Source organism: Pipistrellus hanaki (assembly GCF_964339955.1).
Source record: "Pipistrellus hanaki genome assembly, chromosome: 8".
NCBI classification, from domain to species: Eukaryota; Metazoa; Chordata; class Mammalia; order Chiroptera; family Vespertilionidae; genus Pipistrellus; species Pipistrellus hanaki.
The window spans coordinates 57,594,939-57,607,415 of NC_140510.1; positions in this window are offsets into that span (position 1 = coordinate 57,594,939).

The following is a 12,477-nucleotide window of genomic DNA, read 5'->3' on the forward strand; positions in this document are numbered from 1 at the left end:
CTGCCCAGTAAGGTAAGGGGGTCTCCTGTTGGCATAGCTGTGGGAATTGAGACATTCTGGAAATGTCAGACTTAGCCCCACCCAATAGCTATACTCATGGCAACCAAGACAGGAAACAGGGTAGGGGATATGCCAGTGCAGCCAGTGAGGTTCAGAATGGTCTGGCTACCATGACCTTGTGTATGTGGGTGAGGCTGGGAACAATATGCAGCCTTCACTGTGTGCAGGAGTGGGTCTCAGCAAATTGAAACTCTACAGGCAATCAGATCAAACACTCTGCCCTCAAGGTCCCTGCTCAGGCTGGCACTCCCTGGTTCCTGCTAACCCATCTCTCCACGATGAGGCTGCTCCAGTTACCCTGGCTGGGGGCCAACTCAGAATCATAAACACGAACCTGGCATGAAGTCTAGCCACTTCCTAGCCCTCCTGCTGCCTGTTAGGTCCTCTTTGCTGGTGCCAGAAGAGATGGTAGTGTTACTTCTCCCCCAAGTGTGGCCATGAAAGCCGTTTTCTTGATCCTAGGGCCAAGAGAGCTGCCTGGCCCTCCTATGAGCCAGGCTTGCCTTGCTCCAAATTCCAAACATGTGGGAAAAATGAAACCCTTTAAGTCATTGTGTCCAAAAGAGGAAGTGTCCCACCCCGATTCCAGGGACCCAAACTTCCAGAGCCATAACCCATTTATCCAGGGACTGGCCAGTCTATGGGAAGTCAATGTCAATTTACAATCAGCAGGAGGATGGGTGCCAACCTCAGTGGAGCTCAAGGCCCCAACCCCTGGACAAGCAACACTGGCTTGTAGGCTGCTGCTGTTGGGCACCAGGCATACTGGGTGCAATTCTCCACTTTTTAAGAGTCGCCCTGAAGAGCTTGTATGAAGAGGAGGGAGTTTCCACGATGGTTTCAGCTAGTGGTAGTCAAATATCCTTACTCTGAAAGGTGATTCCCTAACTAGAAAGGTCAAACCTTTCACAGAGTGTCAGGAGGAAGAGCTAAAGGAGAAAGAAGAAAGAATATGATCCCCACCCCCAGAGTCAACAGGGTGATATCAATGGCTCAGGCAGTCAGTGGGGACCCAGACCTAACTTCATCCTGCCCTTGTCACCCATGCCTACAATGTTAAGCAGTGTGAGAACACATTTACTAACCTACCTCTGCTCCTAATAAACAATGGACATATTTATTCCATGAAGGAAACCATGCCCCCTGCTCAATGTGTCAACATTAAGCCTAAATCCTGTGTCGATCACTCAATTGTATGCTAAGTTCTAAAGAACACATTTGAAATGCATTTATTTATATGCAGAAGCTGAGCTGCCCGGCCCCAGCAGGATGCCTGGGTTCCTACCTGCAGCCACCACAGAGATGTGGCCTTTCTGCTCAGTGTTCTGTGAACTGCATTCCGCTAAATGGAATTAAAGAGCCAGCTCATGCTGAGCGATGCCAGAAACAAACGCCCTCCTTCCTTCATTCTGCTTTTACCAGGTGCTTCCAAAATCGAAGAAAAGCAAAAATTGAACTTCAATTATATCATGTTGTGATCGTTAAACACACCAGTAATTATAGAAATGTGATCCAATAGTTATCTGAGATTTTCATGAACAAAGGTGACTGTTAATTTTATTGAATACGATAACTACAGTTAAGTGTCTGTATCTTTCTCAGATGCATGCTAAAATATTTAGTGGAAATATAATGTCTGACTTTCAAGTACCTCAGCAAAAGTTAAATATTTCTTAAATGGCAGAATGTGAACAACTGTTAAACCAAGATTTACAGGTGATCATTACACTATTCTCTCTACTTTTTAAAAAAATTCCCAAGAAAATGTTTTTTGTTCTTTTTTTAAAAAAATAAATCAGTACTTATTTCTTTTAGGAACAGGTATTTTTGTGAGGGGGAGAATGTTGGTATTTTTTCTGATTACAAAATTTTCAGCTCATTGTAGAAATTTTAGGTTATACTTGAAATCCATAGAAAAGAGGATCAAAGTCACTGATGATATCAACACCCAGAGACAGCTCAGGGAGGAACACTTATAAGTGAAATAATACAGTATTTGTCTTTATCTGACCTATTTCACTTCACATAATACCCTCTAGGTCTATCTTGTCACAAATTGCAAGTTTCATGCCTCTTCATGGCTGAGTAATATTCGTGTGTGTGTGTGTGTGTGTGTGTGTGTGTGTGTTTGTGTGTGTGTGTGTTTACACATATATGAACTCACTTCTTTAGCCATTCATTTATTGATGGACATCTAGGTTGCTTCTAAATCATGGCTATTGTAAATAATGCCACAGTGAACATAGGAGTGCATGTATGTTTTTCAATTAGTGTTTCATTTTCTTCAGATAAGCATCCAAATGTGGAATTCATTATGTTTCAGGTGGTCATTTTTTTAAATTTTTTATTTTTTTGCACATAGAAATACTATATAATGTGTAGCTCAGGGAAGGCCTGCATGGTGGATTACAAACTCAGAGACCAAAAGAAACCTCATGGTATATTCTGAAATTAAAAGGTTCCAATTAAAATCGAGTCATTGGCACGTAGCCACATCCCCAGCTGGTATCTCCCCTGACAAATGTCAGTCTCTATCTTAACTGAGTCTGTCTTTTTCCATCTACGATAACATACCTTTGGAATGTCAGGGTAATTTCCCTTTTATCCCCCCAGCCCCCCCAAGGCACAACTATTACACAAGAGCAGAGACCAAAAGTTGCCTCATTATAATTATCATGTTAATTGTTGACTGTTAACTATCCTACACCTACCTATGTAAAAAGTTATGCACCTACTTCCTTTACTTTTTATTCAATCCCAGATATTTCCCTGTTTTGTTTTCTCCCACCTCCTTAATCTATCACCAATGTATTTCATGTAATCTTCCTTAGGTCTCCTCCTTTGATTGCAATGTATAAAATAAGGTGCAAAACTGCCATTCTCTGGAACATTTTCTCAATCCATTGATATTTTGCTTCCTTGCAATTGTCATCAGTCTGGCTCAAATAAACTCATGAAAATTCTCTACAGATTCGAATGTTTCTTACATTGACAATTCACACACACACACACACACACACACACAAATGCACACATGTATATATACATATGCATATATTTTTAGTTTCTAATATTTATGTAACATAATCCCACTGTCTTTATTAGTGTAATAATTGTTAAATTGTGCCAAAATTGTGATATTACTTAATAATTTTGGCTTCTTTTTAATAATTATACAATATCTTACTTATCAAATTGCCTAGAACTTTTAGAAGAGTGTTGAACAAAAGCAATGCGGTGGTATATAGCAAAAGAAAAAAGTGAAAGAATGAAAGAGAAAATGATTAATTTATCTCTATATTTTTTATAGGTTGATGTTGCCAGTAGAAATGGGTTCTTCCATGGAGTCATGACAAAAGCATTTTGGGGACCTACACATAGGAGATGTAGAGGGTGGCCTGGGAAGGCACATAGGCGTTTCTTTTCATTGTTGCCAGCTGAGACAGAGACGATTGGCAGAGCAGCATCTAGGATACACATTTCCCAAAGATGGCGGACAGTGTAATCAGCTTGGCCTTTATATTAGCCCAGGTGTTGGCAGGGGCGGGACTAGATATGTAAATCCAGACATGCGAGGGCCTACTTAAGAATGCAAATAAGTTGGTGATACTTCCTGGTATTGGGGGTATAACATAAATGCACTGGGAGGGGTCATGTCATCGTCTTCCTGCCTCTCCAGCAGACAGAATGGTGGCCCACCCAGCTCCCAGCTTAAAATCTATCTTTGTGTCTTCTCTCTTTATTTCTATTATTTCTCAATCCCTGGCTGCCTCCACTTAGAACCAGTTTGTTCATCTCTCTTTCCATGCGGGACGTGGAAAGGGGAGATCCCCGCTGCATCAGGACCCCACAAGGAGGGTGAGGTGTAGTAGTAAGATTTACTGGGGCAAAACTAAGGACTGTCCCCACGTGCTCAGCTACATCCATCTACAGAATACATCCAGTCTCTGAAGCCTCGAGCCCATGTTAATCCTCACCAAGCTCAGGAGGACCAGAGTCCTGAGATGCAGGACTTCCCTGTGTCCCATTTCCCTATCTGCACGTCATCCATGGGGCATCCAAAGCTTTCAAGATCCCATAGTTCAGTTTAGACTCTGTCCCCCTCAGGCTAGCTTAGTCTCTGTTCCCAGCTGAGCTCCAGCCAGCGCTGCACTTGGGGCCCTGTAACTGGCAGGCTGGCATGGCTGCTACAGAGAGAGAACATGCAAACAGATGATTGAGCTCACCAAAGAACACCAACTACCAAGACAGGTCTTTGTTAGGCCTTAATTATCTCACCTTGAGCTTGGGAGAGAGCAGGTTTTCTCTCAAACTAACCAATCGCTTTCCTAATCCTTTGTAAACTTATGCTGGGTCCTCCCCTATCCAATTTGGTATTTTCCGCAGGTTCCCCAGGCTAGACGTTGCCCCTTTATGTCACCATTCCTGATCTAATAAACGTGCCCCAACGTTTTGCTTTCTACTTTTGTACGTTTTCTACGTTTTGGTTTCTACTGCACAAGCCACTAGCAAAGGAATTTCCCCTTTGCTGGTTCTTCCTCCTCCGGTAATCAGTGGGGAATTGAGTGGTTGTTACCTGGGGAGATTCTTCCTGCCAACTGGAGGATTGCTCTGAGATTAAGTCCCTTCAGGGGAGGATACAGCCGTCCCCTGGGGAGCCTGTGAATGTTACAGCAAGTCTGGCTTAATGTCTGACTCAGCTCCCTTCTTTATCAGGCTCAGCATTTGATTCCGTTTGCTCCCTTCCCTAACTAACTAGCTCCTTATGCTAATGTTAGGATTGTAAGCAAACTTGTCAGTGATGCTGAAAAATAACATAAGGAAAGAGAATGAAGATAAAATAATGGGCTATCTGTTGAGGGCAGAATTTATCTCCTATTATTGCTAGCCCTCTTCAAAACCCTGGTAGGTCAGGGAGCTGAACCAGTACTTGCCTAATTGTATAGACAGTTAGCATTTGTTCCTGGTTTTAATGAGCCAAGCTGGTGAGTATTTCTGGTCAGAACCACTAGGGACACAGCCAGGCTCTTTGTTCCTAATTTCTGGTGCAATCTGTGCCAGTGAGAGCTCCTGTCTGGAGGAAGCCTGGAATGTGGCTCTTAGACTTGATAAGATGCCCTATGGCAGGGCCCAAGGCATCCAGTTCCACCAGACTGAGGTCAACAGTTGGCCCTCCATCCCTGCAGGGCCAAAGCTCTCCTACAGGTTCTAGCAAGATGGTGCAGGACAGGACACATCCTCCTGCTACTTCCCAGAGGAGCGGGGAAGGGCTAGCCCATGCCCACAGCCACAGGACAACTCTCTGCCCTTCTGCCAGAGGCCACAGGCTTGCTGTGCACATGGGCCTGAGCTCTCCCCACCTCTCAGCACCTGGGATGCGGGCAGCCTTCCCTGGGAACCGCCCATCAGCGCCATCCCACAGGCCCAGGCCCCAGGGGGCTCTGTCTATACTTGTCAGCCTGTACTCAAAGCAATACCTCACCAGGTGAGAGGTCCCACTTCCCTGGCTTCTCACCGTGATTAAGACTTGTTGAATGGCACTTTCTCCAGCCCCTCCTGCAGACCTGGTACCCATTGTGGGCTGAGTTTCTGTTCTAGGGTCTCTGGTTTTGCACAACAGGGTTTGTTGAAGCAGTGAGCTTAAATGGTGGTCCTAAGAGAGCCTTATTGCAAGCATACTGACAGTTCTGGGTGAAGTTCCGTAAAAGTTGTGCATTTTGTGTTGTTTTGGAGGATTTGAAGGGGTTCAAACATGTCACCCCGAAATAGCTCCTTTTGACATGTGGACTATGTTAAGCTAAAGGCAAAGGAGAACCAGAAGACTCAGGGAAAGCTCCTGGCCTCTCCTGACTACTCACAATGAAGTAAAAATGTCCTCCTTTGCACAGGAAATGGACATTTATAAAGGAAAATTTCAGAATTAAGTGTATCTGGAAGAGAGTTACTCTGAGAGATCACATTGTTCACCTGAGGTGCTTATCTGCAACAAGGAGCCCTATAGTTTCCATCCATCTCCTCCCTTCCTGCCCCCAAGGTGCCCACTCCACTCCCAGAAGCCCCACTCCTGTCCCTTTTGTTAGCCCAGGATGGTGTGAAGTCTCAGTCACCAGAGAATAACCTTATTTTTGTGAACTCTGTATGAACTTATGTAACTAAAGTTGTGTGTGTTTTTTTCTCCTGTTAATCTGTTATGTCACTTTAATTCTTAGAGCAACCACAGAACCACAGAACCTAGAAGCATAGAAAGGAGACTTTTCTTTCCCTACAGTTTCAAGGATGCCAAAAATACCAGTCCCTCTTTATTAAGTAGTTGAATTATTTAATGATGTCAGAAATAGAGAAAAGTTTGCAATGAATAATTTCCAAACACTGACTTATTTTTAAAAAGTGGCTGGAGGAAAGATGACCCAGGTTTTGTGTGTGTGTGTGTGTGTGTGTGTGTGTGTGTGTGTGTATGAGAGCATGTGAGGAAGCTGCATTATTTGCCTGTGTTGCTGCCCCTGAGACTTTAGCTTGTCTTTTTCCGCTCTTATCTGTAGACTGAAAGTGATGGGAAACAGAAGAGATTGCTCTCTGCAATGTTTGTTCAATGCTACAACCATTTTACTAGCATATTCATCTCCTAGAAATGGTGGAAATAAGAGAAAAGAAGAACTTATAGGAACACAATGCACTAGGCCCTAGATGTGAGAAAGGATAGTATGAAGGTAGGAAGATTCTCTGGCAAGTGGAATTGGGGACTGAGACAGGTGGCTGATTCAAACTAGCCCCATCCAGGACCATGATTAATCACCTGCCTCCTTCTCCCTTGCACAGTGCTCCCTTAAGCATTAAGACAATGAAGTTCTGATTAGTATCAAATCTTAGAAACAAAGCGTTGGGTCTGTTGACCATAGAGACAGAGTTTTAGTCAATCTAGATATAACATTAGGCCTCAGTTATGTTTCAGTTCCAGGCCCAGAAAAGCAGGAAAACCAGGAGGGACACGGTGGCTGACATCAGGACCAGCTGCGATGACTAATGACCCTACCCTAGCAGGGACCGATCTGCAGAGAAGTAGAGACCATGACCTCGAAAGGACACACCTGAAATAAATATTCTACTAAGATCCTCCCCATGGCCTCTCCTAAAATCCCTGCCTTTAGAAAACATAAAACCCCTTAAGGCAAAGGACCCAGGGCACACTTTCCCCGGAGCATGTCCCTGCCTCCACTTCTTTCTTTCCTTTCTTTCTCCAACGGCCCTTCTCTTGCCTCTGTGATTTGTGTCCTGATTCCACTCAGCCCAGACAGCTCACTTCTGCCTCTGTGACTTTCTTTCTCAAAGGCCAAGGCAGCTCACTAAGCAGCCCGCTCAATTCTTCCTTTAAAGGGAACTTTTGCTCTGCTTGCTAAATAAATTTCCTCTTGTGCTAGCATTCTTGGCTCTGAGTTTTTTCTTTGCCAAACTCAAGAACTGGGAGCCCACATTGCCACTAACAGTTACAGGTGTCAACATTGTCTTTTTAAGGATATGGAATTCGAGGATCAGAGAGGTTCAGTTATTTGTCTAAGGTCACACAGCTATCAATAGTAGATAGTAGATCCAGGCTTCGAATTCAGAGCTCTGTCTACTCTAAAGCTGCAACCTAGATGTCAGACGGACCATCAAGTCTTCCACCACTCCTGTAAGTTCACAGTCTCCATTCCCCCCCCCCCCCCCCATCTCTGCTGCTTGGGAGTCTGGGTGGGCTGCTTCTGTTCCATCCCTCAGACACACTGAGGAAATGCAACCCCTTCCATTAGGTAAGATATTTACTCACACCGAACATTCTAAGGGTTTAGTAATGTAGGGGGTTCAGAGATAGTCACCCAAAGATGTGGAAGGCAGATTGTTTTGAGTGTGGGGCTAAAAAATATTAATACTTCCCTCCCATTTTCTAAGTTCTGCTGTCTGGGTTACTCATCAAATTAACAGGAGAAACTAAAAGTTTAATACATGTGCACATAGTTGTGATCATTCAATAAAAATTCCAAATACAGGCAACTTTGGACATATAAGGTGTTTTGGACAAAGGAGAAAGAGGAGCAACTGGCATTAGGTTTCAGAAGTGAAAATGGGTGATTTTCAGGTAATTGAGGAAAAGTGAAATACACACAAGGCTGGAAAACCCTCCTCAGGCCGCTTAGAGACAAAAGGACACAGCAGGTGTCTGGCTAACAGGCCCCCTGCCTGAAGCCCTCTATTTAACATGCTTAGGTTTCTTTCTTTGTCTAAATCTCTTGGGCAGGAAAGGGGGAAGGGTCAAAGGCTCCTCTTGAGTCTTTTGTTTCTTTATAAACAGTTTAAAATCAACGTCTCAATCTGGCACCATCAGGATGGCAGAACTTTGGTCCCATTATGAGCTAAGGCAGCTGTAGCTGCTGGCTCAGGAGACACTTCTGCTCCTCCCTTGACTACCTGGAATAAGTGGGGACTTTTTCCACATTGGAGACGGGAACGGGCCATGGAATGAGGGTGAGCTATAGGATACAGGTTCACTTTCTCTCTGTGGGCTTTCAAACAGCCGCTGTGAAACCTCCTGCTACCAGTGGAGGTGGAGTTCTTGAGGTGCCACTGGGAAAAGAATTTGCTGAGGCCCCCATGGGAGCATGGGGTATTGTGGAAAGTTTTATTGATAATGTAAAATTAAGAAGGTTTCCTTCCAAGGTCCCTCTCCCTCCATGTCATCATGAAAAAGGTCCAATCTTGCCTTCTGCAGGGCCAGGATTAGGCAGCTAACCAAAGTCTCCACTCCATATTGAAGCACAATCCACTCCGGCATCTGGCTAACTTAGCCTGTGCTCCCCACTTCAATCCATTGCATGTAGGGTCCAGATGGCCATGGGCCATGAGGCTGCTTAAGGCTACACGGTTATGTAGTAAAGATGGGCGGGTGTGGGTCTCGGAGCAAGAGAGTATAAGGGAGCAGGAGTAAAGCAAGAGAGAGAGAGAGAGAGAGAGAGAGAGAGAGAGAGAGAGAGAGAGAGAGAGAGAGAGAGAGAGAGAGAGAGAGAGAGAGAGAGAGAGAGAGAGGGAGAGAGAGAGAGGGAGAGAGAGAGAGAGAGAAGGAACTCTTTGACTCTTTGTTGGGATTAAAACTAAGAGTTTAACCAGTTAACCCTCCAGATTTCACTCCCTTGCATTGGTTCTGCCCTCCTAGCCAATGATCTTTGTTTTCCAGGCTAGACTGACAGGCAAGCACCTTTCCTAACTCACCCCCACTTCACAGCGCATGCACTTATCTCCCCCTGCCCACCCCCTCCATACACACACAATCCAGTGGGGAAGCGGAGGGTGTTAATCCCCTTCAAGGGACAATGCTGTGATTCCTTGGGGTGTGGTTTCCTGGTAAAGCTGCCCAAAAGACCAAGTTTACAATATTTGGTTTCCCCTTTGCTCTCTTTCTATTATTAATATTAAACTAGCTAATTACGAGGATAACAGAACTAGAGAAAATCATCTGTCTGTAAAGAGAAAGCATCTAATGGGCGATTTTGTCCAAACTGCCAAATCCACTCTCTTCTACACCAATGTAGCAATGAGGCGCTGACCAAGCTTCCTTTCCAGAGACTGGCTGATCTAATTGGAGGGGAAGGATTGCTTCATAGTGGAGAGCAGAATGCAAGATTTAAGATTCATTTAAACTAAAAAAAAGTGTTTATTGTTTACCTGAAATTCAAATTTAACTGAATGTCCTTTATTTTACCTGGCAATTCTAAAACAGGTGTAAGAAGAGTAGTTTTCATAAGAAGCGCAGTTTAACTTCATGGAAGATTTTTCATAAAGTGGAGACTTGGAAACTCAGAATTTGATCATGTTTCAACACACAACTGCTTGAAGGGAAACACTTCCTTAAATCTTTTTAATCCATTTTCACCAATTAACCATTCTAAACTTAGTGTTGAAAATATTGGGTGAAAAGTGTAGCACGAATTGAAGACATTGTTTTCACAATATCCAAGTTAAGCCAGCCTGGGGAACCCAAATGTTATTTGCATCAATCAAAATGAGAAAAGAACTCAATACCCAGGAAATGTCTTGCAAAGGCTGGTGAGAACAGGAAAGGGGGAAAAACCAATAGGGCGGACTTCTTTGCCTGGAAGTTCTTACCAGCTTTGGGTGCCCACAAAGCAGACTGTCTCGCCTCGCCACCCACCACCCGCCACCTGTGAGAGCCTCACCTGAGGGATCTGAAGCAGCTGTCTCAGCTCTAGAAGTAAAAAAAAAAAAAAAAAAAAAAAAAAAAAAAAAAAAAAATGAATAAAAGAAGGCACGCCGGCCCTGGAAATATAGATGTTAAATAAATGCTTCACGTGGCTGCATTAACTACATAATTAAGTGTTCATGCTCTAATGCTTTGTAGACAAAATAGTTCAAGTGTAATGCAAGGCAGTGCGCAGCAAATTGGTAATTGGGAAAGTGCCTGCGTTTCTGTCTCTGGTTTCTGATGCCATTAACTGGGGCTGGCCGCCTTGCAGCCTGAGCGCCACTTGCATTTCCATTTTCGTTTCCCAAGCTGGTGGCTTTCCCCATTAGGTTTATAAAAGGAATGCATGCTCATTATTGAAAATGTGTTCCAAAAAAAATGCACAAGAGCTAGCAGGAAAATATTATCTATAATCCCTGAGGGACCAAAGTTTTGCCACCCTGAAACTGTGTTTTTGGGATATTGATTTTAAGCTGTTGATTAAGAAACAAAAGACTCAGAAGGAACCTTTGACTCTTCCCCCCCTTTCCTGCCCAAGAGACTCAGAAAGAATAAACCTGCTTCAGGAAAAGAGATCTTAGAATGCCGCCTTAGCCTATTTGAATTAAATAGGGCAAATAGAAGCTTCAGTCAGGTCCTGCTAGCTAGATACCCCCTGTGTCCATTGTCTCTGGGTCACGAAGGGGGATTTTCCAGTTCCCTTTTCCTCAGTTGCCCACTCTCACTTCTGAAATCTATGACCCCATTCTTGCCCCTTTTCTCATTTTGAAACTGGACAATGGATGGGTCTGGCCTGCCTATCACTACTTGAGCCAATTAAGCAGAGACAAGGTTGAATTGCATATGAGCATCTTTATTTTCCATATTGCATGGGAGAGCAGCAGGTCATCCAATAAATCTGCTCTGCTCCCCCACCCTCCAAAAACCATTGTTTATATTGGGTAGAGGACAAAGATTACATGGGGAAGTAGACAAAAGGAATGAGAATGGGTATGCAAAAGGAACAATCAGGGTTCACAGAGCATAATTAATATTTCTTATAACTGTACCTAGTCCCCATTAGTCTTTCTCTCTCCCACCCCTAACAATTTGTCCATAATTTTTTATATTCTTAATGTTACGTCACTGTGCTACCAATTGGGGTTACAGGCTGAGACCTCGGTTATTCTCATCAATGCCGAAAAGATTTCAAGGTCAATGAAAATAAAGGAAAGCAAGCAAGAATTTATATACTGCAGCAAAAATATACTCAGGACAGTGAAACAAGGAATGACAAAGAAGCAACAGGAGAGCCAAGGCTGGGCTGCTTTAGCTCACTGGGAAGTCAGAGAAAAGGGCGTCTTGGAGACAGGTTCAGGGAGTTTGCTCAGGACAAGCTGCTGCTGCCCATTGCTCTCCTAGTTGCAAGTCTCATGGGGTCCTGAGTGTATTTATCTCTCTCTCTTGCAGGTGAAAATCTTAGGGAAGGTCTCAGGGGAGGGTCTCAATAGAATATTCATCAGCTTTCCAGGAGTGCTCTTTCAGGGTCATGGTCTCCACTAATTGCTTGGTGACCAGGAAGTCATTAGTCAGGGTTGCTGGTCCTGAGTCAGTCAGGACAATACTTAACTGGTTTTGCTGCTTTTCTGGGCCTGGAGCTGAAATACAACTAATGTTATATTTAGGGAGGAAAAGGTCAGAGGGATCTAACCCACCTACCCTGTGATATGAAAGATGAGGGGTCCAAACCACATGACCAGCTAGGGTACTGAATGCTTCCAAACCTACCCGTTGTCAGTCTGCTGGCTACTGGGTCACCCATAGAGAGGTGGTCTCAAGGCAGTGTTGGTACAAACCCTGTTCAGGACCCCAGGGCAGGGTCCATACCAGCCATTCATGTCTAACTTCCTACCTAACAGCTGACTTTGGAATTCTCATGCTTATACAAATACCCCATATGCATGTATTAACACTTTCACTTTCTCCTGTTAATCTGTCTCTGTCCATTTGATAAGTAGCCCAGCCAGAAGAATTTAGAAGGTGGAAGGGAAGGTAGTATATTTCTTTTAACCCCCACACCCTAAGACACTCACTTTTAACCTCCTGAACACATTTCTTTTCAGGTTTTTTTTTTTTTTTTTTTTTTTTTTTTTTTTAACGTTGTTTTATAGAGTGTACCTTATTGTGTTCTGCTGCTTTTCCCACATTGT